The 19,333-nt window shown below is 44.6% G+C and overlaps 1 protein-coding gene across 11 annotated transcripts in view; it reads right to left on the reverse strand.

The window, feature by feature from the left end:
• The window catches only part of raraa (retinoic acid receptor, alpha a), a 634,542-nt gene that overhangs the window by 537,888 nt on the left and 77,321 nt on the right, over nucleotides 1–19,333 (reverse strand). For all 11 annotated transcript variants that reach the window (XM_070864263.1, XM_070864259.1, XM_070864257.1 and 8 more), the window contains one exon: nucleotides 11,266–11,380. The gene's annotated coding sequence lies outside the window, so the exon portion shown is untranslated. The remainder of the gene's footprint in view (nucleotides 1–11,265; nucleotides 11,381–19,333) is intronic.

Consider the following 19,333-nt stretch of genomic DNA (forward strand, 5'->3'; position numbering starts at 1 on the left):
TAAATGGCTTACACCTTATCCTTAGACTGTGACCCCTGGTTCTGGACTTCCCCAACATTGGGAACATTCTTCCTGCATCTAACCTGTCTAAACCCGTCAGAATTTTAAACGTTTCTATGAGATCCCCTCTCATTCTTCTGAACTTCAGTGAATACAAGCCCAGTTGATCCAGTCTTTCTTGATATGTCAGTCCCGCCATCCCGGGAATCAGTCTGGTGAACCTTCGCTGCACTCCCTCAATAGCAAGAATGTCCTTCCTCAAGTTAGGAGACCAAAACTGTACACAATACTCCAGGTGTGGCCTCACCAAGGCCCTGTACAACTGTAGTAACACCTCCCTGCCCCTGTACTCAAATCCCCTTGCTATGAAGGCCAACATGCCATTTGCTTTCTTAACCGCCTGCTGTACCTGCATGCCAACCTTCAATGACTGATGTACCATGACACCCAGGTCTTGTTGCACCTCCCCTTTTCCTAATCTGTCACCATTCAGATAATAGTCTGTCTCTCTGTTTTTACCACCAAAACGGATAACCTCACATTTATCCACATTATACTGCATCTGCCATGCATTTGCCCACTCACCTAACCTATCCAAGTCACTCTGCAGCCTCATAGCATCCTCCTCGCAGCTCACACTGCCACCCAACTTAGTGTCATCCGCAAATTTGGAGATACTACATTTAATCCCCTTATCTAAATCATTAATGTAGAGTGTAAACAGCTGAGGCCCCAGCACAGAACCTTGGCGGTACCCCACTAGTCACTGCCTGCCATTCTGAAAAGTACCCATTTACTCCTACTCTTTGCTTCCTGTCTGACAACCAGTTCTCAATCCACATCAGCATACTACCCCCAATCCCATGTGCTTTAATTTTGCACATTAATCTCTTGTGTGGGACCTTGTTGAAAGCCTTCTGAAAGTCCAAATACACCACGTCAACTGGTTCTCCCTTGTCCACTCTACTGGAAACATCCTCAAAAAATTCCAGAAGATTTGTCAAGCATGATTTCCCTTTCACAAATCCATGTTGACTTGGATCTATCATGTCACCTCTTTCCAAATGCGCTGCTATGACATCCTTAATAATTGATTCCATCACTTTACCCACTACCGATGTCAGGCTGACATTCCCTGGTTATAATTCAGGCTATAATTCCCTGGTTTCTCTCTTCCTTCTTTTTTAAAAAGTGGGGTTACATTGGCTGCCCTCCACTCCATAGGAACTGATCCAGAGACTATGGAATGTTGGAAAATGACTGTCAATGCATCCGCTATTTCCAAGGCCACCTCCTTAACTACTCTGGGATGCAGTCCATCAGGCCCTGGGGATTTATCAGCCTTCAATCCCATCAATTTCCCCAACACTATTTCCCGACTAATAAGGATTTCCCTCAGTTCCTCCTTCTTACTAGACCCTCTGACCCCTTTTATATCCGGAAGGTTGTTTGTGTCCTCCTTAGTGAATACCGAACCAAAGTACTTGTTCAATTGGTGTGCCATTTCTTTGTTCCCCGTTATGACTTCCCCTGATTCTGACTGCAAGGGACCTACGTTTGTCTTTACTAACCTTTTTCTCTTTACATATCTACAGAAGCTTTTGCAGTTCGTCTTAATATTCCCTGCAAGCTTCCTCTCGTACTCTATTTTCCCTGCCCTAATCAAACACTTTGTCCTCCTCTGCTGAGTTCTAAATTTCTCCCAGTCCCCGGGTTCGCTGCTATTTCTGGCCAATTTGTATGCCACTTCCTTGGCTTTAATACTATCCCTGATTTCCCTTGATAGCCACGGTTGAGCCACCTTCCCTTTTTTATTTTTACGCCAGACAGGGATGTACAATTGTTGTAGTTCATCCATGCAGTCTCTAAATGTCTGCCATTGCCCCATCCACTGTCAACCCCTTAACTAATGGCGGACCAATTGAACTAGTACTTTGGTTTGGTATTCACTGAGGAGGACACAAACAACCTTCCGGATATAAAAGGGGTCGGAGGGTCTAGTAAGGAGGAGGAACTGAGGGAAATCCTTATTAGTCGGGAAATTGTATTGGGGAAACAGATGGGATTGAAGGCCGATAAATCCCCAGGGCCTGATGGACTGCATCCCAGAGTACTTAAGGAAGTGGCCTTGGAAATAGTGGATGCATTGAGTCATTTTCCAACATTCCATCAGTTCCTATGGAGTGGAGGGTAGCCAATGTAACCCCACTTTTTAAAAAAGGAGGGAGAGAGAAAACAGGGAATTATAGACCGGTCAGCCTGACATCGGTAGTGGGTAAAATGATGGAATCAATTATTAAGGATGTCATAGCAATGCATTTGGAAAGAGGTGATGATAGGTCCAAGTCAGCATGGATTTGTGAAAGGGAAATCATGCTTGACAAATCTTCTGGAATTTTTTGAGGATGTTTCCAGTAGAGTGGACAAGGGAGAACCAGTTGATGTGGTATATTTGGACTTTCAGAAGGCTTTCAACAAGGTCCCACACAAGAGATTAATGTGCAAAGTTAAAGCACATGGGATTGGGGGTAGTGTGCTGACATGGATTGAGAACTGGTTGTCAGACAGGAAGCAAAGAGTAGGAGTAAATGGGGACTTTTCAGAATGGCAGGCAGTGACTAGTGGGGTACCGCAAGGTTCTGTGCTGGGGCCCCAGCTGTTTACACTGTACATTAATGATTTAGACGAGGGGATTAAATGTAGTATCTCCAAATTTGCGGATGACACTAAGTTGGGTGGCAGTGTGAGCTGCGAGGAGGATGCTATGAGGCTGCAGAGCGACTTGGATAGGTTAGGTGAGTGGGCAAGTGCATGGCAGATGAAGTATAATGTGGATAAATGTGAGGTTATGCACTTTGGTGGTAAAAACAGAGAAACAGACTATTATCTGAATGGTGACAGATTAGGAAAAGGGGAGGTGCAACAAGACCTGGGTGTCATGGTACATCAGTCATTAAAGGTTGGCATGCAGGTACAGCAGGTGGTTAAGAAAGCAAATGGCATGTTGGCCTTCATAGCGAGGGGATTTGAGTACAGGGGCAGGGAGGTGTTGCTACAGTTGTACAGGGCCTTGGTGAGGCCACACCTGGAGTATTGTGTACAGTTTTGGTCTCCTAACCTGAGGAAGGACATTCTTGCTATCGAGGGAGTGCAGCGAAGGTTCACCAGACTGATTCCCGGGATGGCGGGACTGACCTATCAAGAAAGACTGGATCAACTGGGCTTGTATTCACTGGAGTTCAGAAGAATGAGAGGGGACCTCATAGAAACGTTTAAAATTCTGATGGGGTTAGACAGGTTAGATGCAGGAAGAATGTTCCCAATGTTGGGGAAGTCCAGAACCAGGGGACACAGTCTAAGGATAAGGGGTAAGCCATTTAGGACCGAGATGAAGAGGAATTTCTTCACCCAGAGAGTGGTGAACCTGTGGAATTCTCTACCACAGAAAGTTGTTGAGGCCAGTTCACTGAATATATTCAAAAAGGAGTTAGATGAAGTCCTTACTACTAGGGGAATCAAGGGGTATGGTGAGAAAGCAGGAATGCGGTACTGAAGTTGCATGTTCAGCCATGAACTCATTGAATGGCGGTGCAGGCTAGAAGGGCAGAATGGCCTACTCCTGCACCTATTTTCTATGTTTCTATGTTTCTAAGTATCATTCGCCAATCTAGCCTAGCCAATTCATGCCTCATACCTTCAAAGTTACCCTTCTTTAAGTTCTGGACCATGGTCTTTGAATTAACTGTTTCATTCTCCATCCTAATGTAGAATTCCACCATATTATGTTCACTCTTCCCCAAGGGGCCTCACCCAACGAGATTGCTAATTAATCCTCTCTCATTACACAACACCCAGTCTAAGATGGCCTCCTCCCTAGTTGGTTCCTCGACATATTGGTCTAGAAAACCATTCCTTATGCATTCCAGAAAATCCTCTTCCACCGTATTGTTTCCAGTTTGGTTAGCCCAATCTATATGCATATTAAAGTCACCTCTGATAACTGCTGCATCTTTATTGCATGCACCCCTTATTTCCTGTTTGATGCCCTCCCCAACATCACTACTACTGTTTGGAGGTCTGTACACAATTCCCACTAACGTTTTTTGCCCTTTGGTGTTCTGCAGCTCTACCCATATAGATTCCACATCATCCATTTTAACATCAGTATTACTCAAATTAACCAAAAGGCTTCTAACCAGGCTATTTTTTTTTCATTTTAATGCTAAAATGTATTTCTTTTCTGTTGAAATACATACCCTGTATTGCTTTTCTTTACAGGAATGAATCATTCTGAAATTAAGACTCAACTGTTATTGCTAACAGCTCCACAGTTAAAGCTGGATCCATGCTTGGGTTGTTTGCCAATGCCATGAAATTTTATGCTTCAATTAAGACTTGTAAACAATAAGGGCAAAAAGGGAACAGTACAGTGTAAGTCTATAATTGGATCAGAATCAATTTTGGCTCAGGTAGAAGCCTACTGATTCTGAACTACAGTAATAAAGAACACATGCAATTGGAATTAAGCACTTTCTCTGGATGGTCAATTATCTGGCAATAGCCCTCAGTCATGTTGTATTCAACAGATGATACTCAGTGTCCCCAATGATTAGTTTCTGTACAAATTTGTTTTATGTTCATTAACAAGACTTACTGTTGCAATGGTGCAGAAATATAGTAAGAAAAACTCAAAGTGCAGGAGTGTCTATTTAACAGGTTATGGAAGAAGCAGCTGTTGGAATGACGACGTTATTACAGCCTACAATACAGAGCTGGAAACAGCCAGGACCAGCATCACTTACAGGGATCGCTGGAAATGGGTCTTGCAACATTAATAAATTAAGTTCTTTGGCAGTTTTGTGGTTTCAGCTTTACTATTAATTGTTATACCCACTCCTTGCTCATAATCCTTTGACCCTTTATTAATGCTCTATGCGCCCCCCACCCTCCCGATCGTACCAGCCCTCCCCTTTAACCCATCACTACATGGCCGTGACCTATGACTGTCCCGCCAGAATTCCTGTGCTCTCAAAATGGCAAGCTGCCTTCAGCGTTCGAAAGGCACAGGCAGCTCACCAATAGAATGCAAATAAGGCCTGTCCAGCAAAGTGAGTCGGGCCTTTTGCTGGTGACAATGGATGGGTGTTTTGATCACTCCATCCACCACCTGCCTCATGCTTGGCAACGTTGAAAATTGGCCCCACTGCTTTGTACAGTGTTTTCAGAGCATGCTCAAAGTTTGCATTGTTAAAAACTTGAATTCACCAAATAAAAACACTATGGAAATTCTAAGTGCAAAATTCAACCTTTAACTTCTTCCTCAAGAAGTTATTTTAGTCTACTTTCTTATAAAGTCACATATTTAACTTGAACAAATACTTCCAGGTTACAGATTTATGGTCAAAATAGTAATAATTTTCAGGCATGAATCTTTATTGGTTGTAAGAAATTCTCATTTGCCCTTTTTTGTTGTCCCTCTGTACTCCAATCGTGAAGTGATCTCTGCCACCCCAATACGTTTGTTGCAGAACGGAAATGATTTGGTCAAAGAATTGGTACTTAAATAAAGGAACCAATTAGGAAAAAAGTCCCCAATGGCAAAGACAAGACCATCTACAGAAAAAAGCCTTACAGTTCAGCGGTTCCTGGTCTGTGCTGGTGGCTACAGTAGCCTAATGTTTATGGTTCTGGACTAGCAACCCAAAGATCATGTATTCAAATTCCACCATTTGACAAGTTGTGAAATAAATCTGATGATTTGTAGGCTAACACCAGACAAAAATGAACTGGGTCACTAATGTCCATTGGGGAAGTGTGCGTACTGCAAAATTCAAAAACAAGGGGGAAAAAAAAAATCAGACAGACAGGCATTGTTGCATCAGGACAGGACTTGGGTAATCATATCCCAGTTGACCTTGCACAGTTCTCCTCAATAGCATACGGTGCCCAAGTTGAGAGATCTGTCTCAGATTGGTCCAGTGACAGCATGACATAACCATTATCACAGAATCAGATCTACGATTCAACATCCTAGACTCTTCCAGCGCCATTTCTGGGAATGCCCCATCCTCACAGTAGATTATGTCCCCAGCAGTGGGGTCATAGTCATGTGGAAATGTTCCTTGGCATCCTGAATATTGCCTCTGGACCCTATGAAATCTCTCAACTTTCACTTGTGGGAAGCAAGGGATAATGAGCCAACCAACTCTTGGAGGACATAGCTGCCAGACTGTGCGAGGGAATCAGCACAAGAAAGTAACAACTTGATGTTGTAATCACCAGCCTACCTGTAGCAAACACATCTATAGACTTTCAATTTGCCGCTCAGGCATAAAACTAGCATTACGATTGGAAACTTGTTATAGAAGTCACTTGATTTTAATCAATGGAAATAAAAATCAGACGGTTTCTAGAACAGACCCGCAAGGGCAGTATCGTATCCTGAATGCAAGTTGAAAATTTACTCCAATGTCTCAGTGAGAAGCAATGAAACAATGAAACGTGGCTGGAAAAGTGGAGGTGGTGGATACTGAACTGGAAGCAAGGAGGGTGACCCTGCTTTCCATTCCATTGCACTCTCCCATACAGCATCATTGCAGCCTGCCTGGAAGAAGACAGAGCAAAAGGACTTGCAGATACAGCTGACTATAATAGCAACCGGCAGTGCAAATCCTATGGTGCGAATTAGCTTCGAGTGTCCAAGCATCAGATCGCATAGCTCTGCACCTGTCTGTGCCCTGACATGTGGCCTATGTAGCCAGTTCTGCATGGTTATTGCCAGATAGATGCACTAGTATATATAATGTGGGAGGGTGGATACCAATAGGTGGGCGAGGTCTGCCTTTGGTGCAGACTGGTATGCTTAGCACCCTCTGTTGTGCTTCTTCTTCCTCCAAACAGATAAAGGAGGATTTCTATTGAGACATCCATTGTCCCATTATCTTGAACATACCAAAAAAAGTTAGAACACTTGGTATAGAACGTCTTGACCAACTAAGTAGAAACAGTAAAGAACGGCCCCCCAAAAAAGTTCACAATCGCCTCAAAATTGTACTCTCTTTAAAATGCACTTTCTTAAACTGCATTCTGTAGAAGCCCTGAAAGCCTCTTTTATATGGATGGATAGGTGACTGAATGCGGTAACAAAAATAAATAAATCGAGAAATTGTGTTGCCATCTAAGTAACTTCATCAGGGGGTTGGTTTTATATGATTAACTGCAAAAGTGATAGACATTTCTTGTGCAGTACAAACCACAACCGGCAAACTGAATACGTGCTAAATGGATAGAAATTTAGCATAACATCTCTTAAACCCACTTTACATCCATTAATTGGGTTTAACTGATCAATGAATTAACTCTATGTAAGTTGGGTCAACAATCAAAGAGAAGTAAAGGTCTCAAATCTCTATTTAAACTTGAGCTGTCTAATAACTAGGACCGAGGAGAACAGTAGGTATTTCAATATCAGAATGGGGCTGTACAAAAACAACTGTGCATGCCCCAACATGCATAACTCTTATGTTCTGTTTTATCTTATTACAAACTGTCCTGTATCGGAACAGGGAAAACAGTCTACAGAATATCTTGTAAATTCACTGAGATGTGTATGTTACCATCATACATTTATAGTTGGCTGGTTCCCAAAGAAATGGCTAACCACACCAATATCAAAAGCTAATCATTGCAAAAAGATAAGATGACAGTTTATCAGGCATGAGTTACTAAGGAGTTCAACAAACCTGTACCTGGTGCTTTGAAGCTTTAACTAGAACATGCCTTAAAAGCTTCAGAACCTTCGATGCATGTGCATTAAGATGTGATCTACAGGAAGCCTTAAATCTAACCATTTTTAAATTCACGGAGATTACAGAAATGTGTGTGGGAGTTGGTAGTTCTATCCAAATCAGTAGGTTGTAGGCGTATTTAGATACGTTAGGTAAAAATGTTATTTAATGTAGACAGGTATAGTGTTGTACAACATGGGGTTAGAAAATTCCTGCATGTTTATACTGTGCAGGGTCACCTATGAAAAGGTAAAGGAACAAGAGATCTGAATTAAAGTTACAAAAACAGTGAGAGGTTGCTAGGCAAAGCAAATTAGGTTTTAGGTTGTACTGCCAGGACAATTGAGTAGTATACTTACACTATACAAGGTCATCCACATTTGGAGTATTATGTTCAGTTTTAATTCCCACACGCAGTAAAGAATATCAAAGCTCTGGAGAGTGTGCAGAGAAAGGCAGCCTAGGTGATAACAAATCTTAGTGACCTTGGTTATGAGGTTAGGCTCCAAGAGCCAGGGTTATTTATTTTGAAGAAATACAGGCTTAGAGGTGATAAGGTTGATATTTTTAAATTAAAGACAGGTTTGGACACGGTCACGGTTAGATAGGTTATTTGAAATGAACAGAGATCAGAGGACTGGAGTCCTGGGATATAAAATCTGTTGGCAACAAATCAGGTTATGGGAATTGCTAGTTAACTGTGTTGTGAGCCATGGGTAACCAATGTCTCCTGGTTGATTAACTGTCTTAGGGAATCTGCGAGGAATTTCCCAGAGTTTTTCCTGAATTGATCACAGTTTCTTTTTCTCTCTGCCTTTGTTTGACTTCTCTTAAGAGATAACACTGTTGGAGAATGAGTGAACACCGTTTCACCATTGACTAGATGGGGCAAGTTTACTGGGCTTGATGGCCCTTCTTTTTGCCTGATTCTTTTTGAGAGAGAGTTAGATGCTGAAAAAACAATCAAGAATCATAGAAATTTATGGCACAGAAGTAGGCCAGTCAACCCACTGTGTCCGCGCCAGCCAAAAAAGAGCTATCCAGCCGAATGCCACTTTCCAGCTCTTGGTCTGCAGCCTTGTAGGTTATGGCACTTCAAGTGAATATCCAAGTACTTTTAAATGTGATGAGGGTTTCTGCCTCTACCATCCTTTCAGGCAGTGAGTTCCAGACCCCCACCATCCTCTGGGTAAAAAAAGTTCTCAACTCCCCTCTAATCCTTCTACCAATTACTTTAAATCTATATTCCCTGGTTATTGACCTCTCTGCTGGGGGAAATAGGTCCTATCCACTCCATCTAGGCCCCTCATGATTTCATACACCTCACATAAGTGTCCTCTCAGCCTCCTCTGTTCTAAAGAACATAACTTCAGCCTATCCAATCTTTCCTCATAGCTAAAATTCTCTAATCCAGGCAGCATCCTCGTAAATCTCCTTTGTACCCTCTTGAGTGCAATCACATCGTTCCTGTAATGTGGTGATCAGAACTGAATGCAGAACAGTAGCTGTGGCCGAACTAGTGTTTTAAGCAGTTCAAGCATAACCTCCCTGCTCCTCTATTCTACGCCCCGACTACTACAGGAAATTATCCAATATGCCTTCTTAACCACCTTATCTACCTGTACTGCTACCTTCAGGGATCTGTGAGCATGCACTTCAAGGTTCCTCTGTTCCTCTACACTTCACAGTATCCTACCATTTAATGTTTGTTCCCTTGCCTTGTTAACCTTCCCCAAATGTATTACCTCACACTTCTCTGGATTGAATTCCATTTGCCGCTGTTCTGCCCACCTGACCAGTCCTCTGAGATCTTCCTGCAGTCTACAGCTTTCTTCCTCACTATCAACCACACGGCCAATTTTTGTATCATCTACAAACTTCTTAATCATGTCCCCTACAATGAAGTCTAAATCATTGATGTATACAGGTGCAGCGTCAAAAATCCGGAGTTCCGCAATCTGTTAAATGTTCCAGGAACTGGACCCGCCAACACTGCTGACCTCGGGGCCCCGCCGCTGCCCGATCCCAGGCCTGGCCGCCGCTCAACTCGCCAGCCCGCCTGAACACCCCCTCGGCGGGGCCCTGCCCGAACACCACCTCGGCGGGGCCCTGCCCGAACACCACCTCAGCGGGGCCCTGCCCGAACACCACCTCAGCGGGGCCCGAACACCACCTCAGCGGGGCCCGAACACCACCTCAGCGGGGCCCTGCCCGAACACCACTTCGGCGGGGCCCTGCCCAAACACCACCTCAGCGGGGCCCTGCCCGAACACCACCTCAGCGGGGCCCGAACACCACCTCGGCGGGGCCCGAACGCCACCTCGGCGGGGCCCTGCCCGAACACCACTTCGGCGGGGCCCTGCCCGAACACCACCTCAGCGGGGCCCTGCCCGAACACCACTTCGGCGGGGCCCTGCCCAAACACCACCTCAGCGGGGCCCTGCCCGAACACCACCTCAGCGGGGCCCGAACACCACCTCAGCGGGGCCCTGCCCAGCCACACCACCTCGGCGGGGCCCTGCCCGAACACCACCTCAGCGGGGCCCAAACACCACCTCAGCGGGGCCCAAACACCACCTCAGCGGGGCCCGAACACCACCTCAGCGGGGCCCTGCCCAGCCACACCACCTCGGCGGGGCCCTGCCCGAACACCACCTCAGCGGGGCCCTGCCCGAACACCACCTCAGCGGGGCCCAAACACCACCTCAGCGGGGCCCAAACACCACCTCAGCGGGGCCCCCTCCCCCGGTCTTTCTGACATTCCGAAATCCAGAAATACCTCAACCTGGACTAGGGTGTTTCCGGATTCGTGACGTCAGAAATGCATGTGAAAGTCCAGAAAAACACGAAGTCCGGAACTGTCTCGGTCCCGAGGGTTCCGGATTTTAGGTTATGCATCTGTACCACAAAAAGTAAGGGACCCAAGTATAGCCCTGCGGAACCCCACTGGAAACAGCTTTCCAGTCACAAACACCACCGTCAACCATTACCCTTTGCTTCCTACCACTGAGCCAATTTTGGATACAACTTGCCATGGGCTTTTACTATTCTGACCAGCCTGTGATGTGACACCTTGTCAAAAGCCTTGCTAAAATCCATGTTGCCTACATCATATGCCCTACCCTCATCAACTCCCCTTGTTACCTCCTCAAAAAATTCAATCAAGTTAGTCAGACACGATCTTCCCTTAGCAAACCCATGTTGACTGTCCCTGATTAATCCATGCCTTTCTAAATGACCATTAATACTGTTCCTCAGAATTTTTTCCAGCAATTTGCCACCACCGAGGTTGGGCTGTCTGGCCTGTATTCTCCCTTTTTAAACAGTACAACGTATAGAAACTGGAACAATTAATGATGTTTGGCATCCAATGTGTAAGCACCAAACTCACAGTAAATAGAGAAATCTTCAGACTAGCATCTGTAAGTTTTGTTACAGCCCTGGTATTAAGAGATATAGTTACTTTTTGCTTGCTTACCTGAGTATGTGTACTCTCAAATTAAATGTTACAATCAAGAAGGAGACAAAGTCATAGCAGTTGTCAACAGATCGTTATCGATCCTTGTTTCTGGTGAAATGCAAGTTTCAAAATGCTGCAAAGAAATAAAAAGGAGAAATTGAATCAATGCAGACACCATAAGGGCAACACAGTTTATTTTTGCTGGAAATTATACAAACAATTAAACGTTGCACCTACATCATAGAAAAAATGTTCACCAAGCTAAAGGAGGATGGGGCAAAAATGTTCACCAAGCTAAAGGAGGATGGGGCAAAAATGTTCACCAAGCTAAAGGAGGATATTAAACGAGGCAACCAAAAGCACAGTCAAAGAGGTGGCTTTTAGGAACTGCCTTAAGGGTGAAAAACATAGGGAATTAAGGAGATAATTCCAGAGTGTGGTGCCTAGGTAGCTGAAGCCACAGGCACCAATGATTGGGGAGAAAGGGGGTGGAGGTTGAGATAAGCAAGAGACCAGAGTCAGAGGAACAGAAAGTTTGGTGGCCGGGGATTATTTCTAAGGCTGGAGGAGGTTACAGAGATGGGGATTTAAATGCAAAGATACAAATGTTAAATTGTAAGTATTTGGGGGACTGAGAGCCAATGTAGGTCAGCATGGACAAGGGTGATGGATGAGCAGAATTTGGTAGGATGCAGCCAGCAGACTTTTTGGATGAGCTGAAGTTTACTGAGGGTGGAGGATGGGAGGCTAGCCAGGGGAGCACTGGAATAGTCAAGTCTGGAGGTGACGAAGGCAGGGATGAGGGATTCAACAGCAGATGGCCTGAGGCAGGGAAGGAGCATGCAATGTGGTGCAGGTAGACATGCTCTTGGGGAAAGACAGACATTAACAATGCAGCACTAACTTCAATAATACTCAAATAATAACAATGTCTATAAGTAGCTGAAAAGAGAAGACAGATTAACATTTTGAGTGTACACCCTTCAGAATAGAAATTTCCAGTGCCTGTACTATGCTAGGAAATTAGGCATTACAGTGTTCCTAACAATTTCCTTGCAAAGTGCAGACACTATCCAGCAGCAACATTTCTTCAGACAAACTAATACCCCATTATGTCTAAGATCACTTTATGTGGAGAATATCATTAGAGAGTATGTGTGAGAGCAGAGATTGTAAATTAATGTATACTGCACAGATTAAAAAAGTAATCCAAGTATTTTCGCAAGTCAAATAAAAGTAAAAGTTCCACTCCTGATTAATTTTTCTTTTTATTCCTGTATTTTCTCAGTGTAATTAAAACGTGCACTGTGAAACAGGTAAGCAAATGCACTAAAGAAAAAGCAGACCAATTCTGTATCATCGTTGGATCTCATTAATATGGATGCAACATGCATAACATGAAATGATGCATGATTAAAACATGGATGCCCCACTTCCATGCATAATAAGATCAAATCATAAATGAGAAGTAAAATATATAGATGCACACTGAACTGGTGAGCATATTTAACGAGCCTGGGCCCCTCTCTGTCTGTTTGTTTTATTGTTTATGTTCCCTACAGATCCAACAGAGGAACAGTGTGTTTCTCCTAGACATTGTGAAATTCACTTCCAGGCCAAAAAACACACAGCTCCTGCCAGTTTAAAGCCTGCCAGCACTGATTCACCAAGGAGTTCAACAACCCTTGAATGTAACTTTAACGGAGTTCAAAGCTCTCACAAAACCCAGTTCTGTATATTGAACACAACTGCACATGCCAGCCTGCACGTACAGCAGTGCAATACGCTGCTAATAAACTGCATAGATTAAAAGTAAGGCTGCAAAATACTAGAGATAACAGCTGAAGAAAAACAATGGAACCTGAAGTAATGTATAGCTAGTCAACAAAACAAATAAAAACAAGATCTACGAACATTACTGAAATTATATACCTTTTACGCACAAACACTTGTTGGAGCTGTTTGAAGAAAGCCCACACTAGAGTCGGCAGGTTAATCCAACATGGGGACCGAACAGCTGAGCCAATCCTCCTCTCACTGACATTCCCATGTACTTTTCAGCAGGGCTCACAGGGCAATGATCAGAAGCCTTCTTCAGCTGCACCTCCCAAACCCCCAATCTCTACCGCCTAGAAGGACATGGGCAGCAGGCATATGTGAACTCACCTGCAAGTTTGCCTCCAAGTCATACACCACCCTGACTTGGAAATATATTGTCGTTCTTTCATTGTCTCTGGGTCAAAATCTTGGAACTCCCTCCCTAACAGCACTATGGGCCCAAGTTTCGAGCCGCGCCTAGAACGGCGCAGTCCTGACCTGGATGCCCGTTTTTCGCGCCACAAAGTGCGCCTAAAAAAACCCTCTGTATTCTCCACCTCCCTGCAGGTCCTCTGGCCCTCGGCGCAGCGCAGCAGGAGCTATAGGGGGCGGAGCCAGGTCCCTGCGCTGAAAACAGTGCCGGGACCTCTGCACATGCGCGCTACAGTCGGCACGCATGTGCAGTAGCTCCAGGCGCCCAAAACTGTGTGGGAGGGGCCGAAGCACGCAGCCCCTAGCCCTGGCCCAATGGCCTCACTGGGGCTGCGTGAATAAGGCTCCTCCCACAGCCAGCTCCTGCTTCCTCCCGACCCGACTCCCGCTCCCCCCCCCCCCCCCCCCCCCCGGACTGGACCCGACCCGACTCCTGCTCCCCCCCCCCCCCCCGGACCCGACTCCCGCTCCCCCCCGGGACTGGATCCGACCTGACCTCCCTCTCCCTCCCTCCCTCCCCCTGACCCGAACCGAACCGACCTCCCTCCCACCACCCCACTGACCCGACCCAACGCCACCTACCTGTAAATCTGGTGCTGGGGACGGACCCTGCCCGAAGTCTCGGGCCCGGCCCGTTCAGCCTCCCTCCCCTTTCTCCTTCCCCCCCACCCCCCATCTCCTTTCTCCCCCTCTCCTCCCCATCCCTCCCCCATCCCTCCCTCTCTCCCTCTACCCCCCTCCTCTCGCTGTCAGAAACACAGACACTGACAGAGAATGAGAGACACACAGGCAGACAGAGAGATAGAGACACTAACAGAGACACACTGGGGGGGGGGGGGGGGCGGGGGGCATCCCAACACGCTGTTGGAGGGCTCCCGGTGCTGCAGTCGGTAAGCAGAAAATGTCTTATTTATTGATTTAAAAAAAAAAAAATTATTTCTTATTAATTTTTTTTGATTGATTTATTGGTATTATTTATTGATGTATTTATCATTTATTATTGATGATGGCTCTTTATTTGTAAAACTGAAGTGTTTAATGTTTGTAAACTTCCCTTTAAACCCCCCCCACCACAATTCCCTACGCCTGATTTGTAACCTACGCCTGATTTTCTAAAGTGTAGACAAGGTTTTTTCGAGCGTACAAAAATCTTCACTTACTCCATTCTAAGTTAGTTTGGAGTAAGTTTTCACTGCCGAAACTTTGAAAACAGGCGTAAGTAGCCGGACACGCCCCCTTTTGAAAAAAATATTCTGTTCCAAAGTGAAACTGTTCTAACTGACTAGAACTGGAGCAAACTAAATGACGAGAATTCCGATGTCTAAGATACTCCGTTCTACACCAGTTGCTCCTAAAAATCAGGAGCAAATCATGTGGAAACTTGGGGCCTATGTGAGTACCTTCACCACACGGACTGCAGCGGTTCAAGAAGGTAGCTCACCACCACCTTCTCCAGGGCAAATGGGGATGGGCAACAAATGCTGGCCTTGCCAGCGACACACACAACCCATTAACAAATGTTTTAAAAGTGGAAACCATGTCTAAATGTTACCCCACTCCCTAGCCCAAATCATTGGAGAACTCCTGCCTCCATCATGGCCGAAATCAGGTAATTCACCAAGGATTTGAACCTGGGAACTTCTAGACCTATTTGGCTCAGTTCAACAGTAGGCAGTCCACTTTTCAAGTTAGCCATCAGGGGAGCTCCTAGTCTGATTTATTACCAATGTGAAGGCCACTTTAATACCTCCCAAGTTTTGAGATGAAAGTTTTCAAATCACAGGGAGGTACAATTTTAACAGCTTGTCACGGAGCTAGTTTACATTACTAACTCTGACTCATTGGCACTATAAATATTTGAAGCATATAATTGCATTTTAGCTATGCCAGAGTGTTGACTTACCACAAATCTCTAGTAACAGGGACACTAGTTCCACTTCAGCTCCTTCCCCGATTTCAGATTTGAAAATGGAGATTCATATAAATTTTACAGTGTCAATGAGTCACGAGCTAAGAATTTAAACTAGTCCCCTGACAATTTATTAAAATACATATATGTTTTTGCAGCTTTCACTGTGGTAGTTCTGGGAACTGAGTGGAGTATAGAAAAGTAAATCATAGTTCCCTCAGCAGACTAAATTTACTTTTAGGCATTCACCTGGAAACAATTCATGCTCGAAACTGAAAAACTTACAAAACAGCTTCAAGTAAATTTTTAAAAGAACAAAATCCTCAGTGTTATTACTTGACATATTTAGCCTATTGGCACCATTGCAGTATACGAAAAGTAACACTAAAGCCAATATACTTCATTGTCGTGTAACATGCTTACATGATGCGCATCGCCTCAAATGTCTCCCAATAGTACCACCATCAAACCTGTAACCACCATTATTTCGCCCGAGTGTTATATGGCTAAAATTGCTCTCTCCAAATATGAAAGAAAAGAAACTCTAATTGTACTGACGGTTGATTTTTTTTTAAAAAGCAGCTCAAATGGACACATTACAAAAACTACACACCCACCATTGCATCCTTTTAGCAACCCTAAACAATACGTATTGGTTCCACAAATCCATAATATATTATGAAAATATTGGGAGCAGTAACTTAATTTATCGTCTTCTGTAAAGTCTAGATTTAAGAATGTTAGCTTTTACTCATTTGGAAAACAGATAAAGGGAGATTTTCCTGGTCCTGCACCTGGAGCGACTGGATGGGCTGGGCATAGCGAATGCAGGGAAACATGGCCGTAATGGAGCCAATTCGATTTTTCCCTCCATTCTTTCTTCATTTAAATGGATGGAAAATTAGTCATGCTCCTTTAAGGCCATGTGCTCTTCCCTGCCTAATTTACCTGTATTCGTTGTACCCAGGTGATGACGTAGCCTCCCCGGACATGAAAAGATTGACCCACAAGGGGAAGAGCAAAACTATAGGCCTTTAATATAAAACAGTCACCAATAAATCAAATAGGGACTTCTTTACCCAAAGAGTGGTGCGAATCTGGAACTCGCTACCACAGGGAGTGGTTGAAGCAAATAGTATAGATACATTTAAGGGAGGCTAGACAAGCGTATAAGGGAGAAGGGAATAGAGGGTTATGCTGATCAGAGTTAGATGAGGAAGAACGGGAGGAGGCTCCAGTGGAGTATAAACGCGGCATGGACGGGTTGGGCCAAATGGCCTGTTTTCTGTGCAGCATATCCGATATAATCCTATGCAATCCACAACTTACTTCCACATTTGTTTCTCTTTTCCCTTTGCAATCAGAGACTGCATGGCTGGGGGTACATTAATGTTTTAATAGAGAGGGATTTCAAACAACAATCTGAAGGAAATGTGCTAAGCTTGCACAACTGGAATTGTCTGTGCTTTATTCTTACATCTGCAGAACTTAAGACTGCACAGCATCTGTTTGAAAATACCACATTCAGCCTTTTATTGAATGTTTCCTGTAGTTCCTATTCGGAATGCTTCCGTGTAAAAACTCTTCACAGACCAGTCCCACAACAAAAGACCCTATTTTGGCCACGTTCTTCTGGCAAGAAACTTTACTCCACTAGATTTAAAAATGCTTGCAATAAATTAGAAGGTTAAAGATGTACAAAGATAGTATTTATGTAAGTTTCAATTGTGATATATTTCAATTCAGCCTGCACCAGCCAACAAAAGAGCCTGAAGACGCGTGCAACTGCAGCATTGGCTGAACACGCCAGCAGCTGTTTTTACAGAGTAACTATTTGTACTGCTTTCTGCGCATGCGCCTCCTGACTCCGTCCACACCCCCCCCCCCCCCCCCACCAAAGCAAAATTTGTACGAACGATTTTCTGCGTATGCAAACTCCCGACACCCAAAACCAGAACCGGAAGTGGGGCCCTGAACACGTTCATTCCCAAGCCACCGACCGAGACTCGAGACTCTGACCGAACCCCGAGCCACCTGCTGAGCCCCGACCCTCCGACCAGGCCCCGGCTGGCGGGGGGCGACGGGGAGGAGAGTGAGCCTGGGGGGGGGGCGACGGGGAGGAGAAGAGCCTGGGGGGGGGGATAAGAGACACGAGAGGGAGGAGGGGGGAGATTGGAGGGTAAAGAGAGGAAACTCAGGGAAGGCAGATCACGTTCTTCCAACCCCCTTTACACCCACTCCCGATTTCTCTGAAAGCTCGGTGCTGTGTTACATGGGACATCACTGGAGTAGATGAAATCCAGAATTCGCGACACTGTCACTATTCACTTCATACCTAATAAACCTGTTAACAATCCACACACAATGCCCCATCTATGGCACTTGGGTAAGGGACTTTGGCTGGGGGAGGAATGTGACCGAGAAGTGTCCTTTCTGACTTCTGAAGTCAAAATGGATCATGTTACAATGTGCAAAGTTAGGCTGGGCAGTTCCATTTACACATTCCAGAGAAACTCCAGGGTGTGGCTTATCCTCCAAGGGGACCAATCAGCAATAGGACATGTGATAATGGAGAGCCAATCAGAGAAATGGCTACCATTCAGTTAGTACAAATAAATGCATCCCTGCTTTTATCAACAGCAATGACTGCGTTCCAGCAGCAAAGACACAAAGGTGATTTTAATGACGACAAGCGTACTCTATTTCTGAAAGGTTCCCCATGCTCCCCCACACCTCCCAGGCCATAGAACAATCTGGCAAAGTAATAGAGGAAAAAACATTTGCAGTTGTTAAAAGTATCCAGCATGATGCCATAATGGGAGAGTTAGGATGCAAGAGGGATCAGCTGAACGGCTTCTTCTCATCCTCAACGTTTCACTTGTTCTGGATAACGGGTCGAGCACATTCTACTAGGCAATGTCGCTCCAGATGCTCAGCAGTAGATAAGCAAGACCTAAAAAGTTTAAGTTGTCTTCTCTCAACAAATATTGAAGGAGTTGCTGTGTATTTCCAGCATTTTTTGTTTCTGCAGCAGATACTACACACTACTGCAAAATTAGTCAACTTTCCCTGTACTAAAAATATCACCTTTCAAAAGCTTTCTCCCTTGCACAGACCAGTATTATCTCTATTCAGACTTCAACATTTGTGATTACTCACTTGCCATTTACACCCGGGCACAGAAATCTGCCCAGAACATTTACTTTTAAGATGGAATCACACTTTCATAATTCCATTTTATGAATACAATGAAAATACAATGAAAAAAGGGTTCCCGTGCACCCTAGCCTTGCTGGCTCCACATCTCTTCACACCATCTGGAGTGGCAGATGAGTCTATAATGTATGTCACTGCAACAGAGTTTGCCTGTGAAATGGGACGAGGCTATATGTCAGATGTAACATGGGACACTGCTACCCCACACTTAAGTGGCGGCACTGTCAGGAATGCACCACTGCTCAAAGTAACAATGTAAATAATTAAAATGATATGCTTTTATTTGGCGAGTTTAGTGGAAAGGACGCTTGGATATAGTAGAGATGAAAACCCTAGACTTATTTAAGATCCAATTAAATGCTGAAATGGGGGGACTTTCGAAACTTTACGTATTTATGAATATAATATGGCCTTCCTCATCTGTCATTATCTTGCAATCCTGCGATAGAATTCACATTGGTGATTCGATATCACCACCAATTTCAGTGAGGAGTCGACACAATTTCAATTGAGTCAACTTCAATTTTGCACGAAATAGGCTGTATGGGAAGGTCTAGCACAGGTGCTGGCATTTCCCTTTGGAGAAAGAAAACTTGCATTGGGTGGTCAATCTTGCACAAATCCCGATACTGCCCTGGGAACAGGTTAACCATCCTGCGTGGAATAAGCGGGATCTACAAAGGGAAAAAAGAAAAAAAATGGAGGAAAAAT

The sequence above is a fragment of the Pristiophorus japonicus genome, chromosome 21 (assembly GCF_044704955.1).
Source record: "Pristiophorus japonicus isolate sPriJap1 chromosome 21, sPriJap1.hap1, whole genome shotgun sequence".
Lineage (NCBI taxonomy): Eukaryota > Metazoa > Chordata > Chondrichthyes > Pristiophoridae > Pristiophorus > Pristiophorus japonicus.